Source organism: Electrophorus electricus, chromosome 2, assembly GCF_041902795.1.
Source record: "Electrophorus electricus isolate QZ-2024a chromosome 2, ASM4190279v1, whole genome shotgun sequence".
Classification (NCBI taxonomy): Eukaryota; Metazoa; Chordata; class Actinopteri; order Gymnotiformes; family Gymnotidae; genus Electrophorus; species Electrophorus electricus.
In genome coordinates this window covers 4,192,501-4,195,000 of record NC_137498.1, presented here as the reverse complement: position 1 = coordinate 4,195,000, position 2,500 = coordinate 4,192,501, and the positions used below count along the sequence as shown (strand labels likewise).

Here is a 2,500-nt window from a genome sequence, read left to right as displayed (position 1 = left end):
CTGTGGAAAATCCTTACCAAGGACATTGGAGCCCCTCTGTTCCACTATTACTGGACATTGAAGAGGGATGTTCAGGTTTATAAATGTTTTAAGTGTAATAACAGTATAAGTATCGTATACATATCGTAAAATTCACATAAAAACCATGCCTGAGAGAAACATCTTTAAAACAGGTTCAAATTCCGCATAAACGATGAGGATGAAGTATTTTAGTCTGTGGGTCTCATACATGCACGTAAATGTAATTTTGTTTTGCCCGGTGTTATTAAATGAGCTCTTTTTAACAGGTTTTTATTTTTAAGTAAGTAAGTAATCATTTAAAGGCCTGCTTTGACTTCTACATGAGTAATTATTGTTTTAGAGTACTTTAGTAGTAGTGTTTCGCTGCTCTACCCACCTCTAGACCTGCCACAGCAAAAACATATATATATTCTTCTCAGGACCTCTAAAAATATCTGGACATATTCCCATGGTGCACTAGTGCTATTTAAACGCGTGGCGTATTGTAGCTACCTTCAATTTTTTATTTATTTACTTTACATCCAGCAGGCAAACCGGAATGGTAAACAGATGTAGCCTTGTCTCAGCGAAAATAATACATTGTGTGTCTTTTGGATTTTCGCGTCATCGTTATGCATCACACAAGCAGCACATTATCACCTCCCTGTCTGTTTCTCCGGTAACAACGGTGTTAACGCTCAAAGTTTATTATTACAGTGTAACGTGTGCGGTTTTAATATTTTTCTCTGCACCGCTTTCCCGAGCCTGACGGCAAGCACAAAGTTCAAATGGACGCCTAAAAGGGAAAGAGACGCGGTCCGGCGCAGCCGGTCCGGCCGTGGTAACCGGCAGGGTGCCTCGTGCCTCGTCCAACAGAGCACTAATGCGGGCTCGAGGCGAGAAACGCTGCGCCTGACGAGCCGCAAACGAGACCTTACGGCGCCCGAGCAAGGCAAGATCGGGTGAGAAGGTGGGGAGGCGTGGAGCAGCACTTCACCTGCCCCTGAGAAGGATGATCCCGAACAACATCGGAAAGCTTTTAGCGGTAGTGCATTTCAGACAAACCCGTCTGTCATTAACCATGTCTGCTTCTGGAAATTCTAGGGTAGGCAAGGAGGGAGGAGCATGTGTGTGTGTGTGTGTGTGTGTGTGTGTGTGTGTGTGTGTGTGTGTGTGTGTGTGTGTGAGAGAGAGAGAGAGAGAGAGAGAGTGTATGTGTGTGTGTGTGTGTGTGTGTCTCTGTGTATATGTTTGCGCATACGTGTGTGTGTGTGCGTGTGTGTGCACGTGTGTGTGTGTGCATGTGTGCGTGAGCGCGTGTGATTGTGTGTGTGTGTAACAGAGAGGGTGGAGTGTCTCATCTGTAAAGTTCATCAGGGATTACCTGTGCTCAGGACACAGCTCATGACATTTAACTTAAACCTCCATAAGCCGAAAGTGTTCACACACACATACACACACGCTCACTCGCATGCGCTTGCACGCGCACACACACACATACACTCACACAAACACACAGCAAGCTCCGAGGACAACTTTTCTCACAATAAAACAATTCTGGAGTGAGCAAAAATTCCACCTTCTTTAGTGGAATGTTTGTTCTGTTGTGTGTGTGTGTGTGTGTGTGTGTGTGTGCACACCCATTTGCATACTTTGTGACCCTCTTCCCCTGTCTAATTAAACGTATGTTTCTTTACTCAGACATTAACACATTTCTCTGAATACCACACACATAGAAGTATTTGCTCCTAAACTAACATACAAGATCATGTGAAAATGTGGACTAATCTGTATTAATGTGACGTATTAACGGGTCAGCGCATCAGCGTGACGTATTAAGGGGTTGGCGTATCGAAGCGACGTATGAATGGGTCGACGTACTGACGTGACGTATTAAGGGGTCGGTGTATCCACGTGATGTATTAACGAGTCGGCATATCGACATGCCGTATTAACGGGTCGGCATATCAACGTGACGTATTAAGGAGTCAGCGTATCGACGTGACGTATTACGGGGTCGGCGTATCCACGTGACGTATAAATGGGTCAGCGTATTGACGTGACATATTAAGGGGTCGGCGTATCGACATGACGTATAAACAGGTCGGCGTATCGACATGACGTATTAAGGGGTCGGCGTATCGAGGTGACGTATTATGGGGTCGGCGTATCGACGTGACGTATTAAGGGGTCGGCGTATCGAGGTGACGTATTATGGGGTCGGCGTATCTACGTGACGTATTAAGGGGTCGGCGTATCGAGGTGACGTATTATGGGGTCGGCGTATCGACGTGACGTATTAAGGGGTCGGCGTATCGACGTGACGTATTAAGGGGTCCACGTATCGACGTGACGTATTAAGGGGTCGGCGTATCGAGGTGACGTATTATGGGGTCGGCGTATCGACGTGACGTATTATGGGGTCGGCGTATCGACGTGACGTATTATGGGGTCGGCATATCGACGTGACGTATTAAGGGGTCCACGTATCGACGTGACG

At 46.5% G+C, this 2,500-nt stretch overlaps 1 protein-coding gene across 1 annotated transcript in view; it reads left to right on the top strand.

Annotated features, from left to right (window-relative positions):
* The window catches only part of LOC113591687 (exostosin-1), a 114,693-nt gene that overhangs the window by 88,096 nt on the left and 24,097 nt on the right, over positions 1-2,500 (top strand). The window lies entirely within an intron of this gene.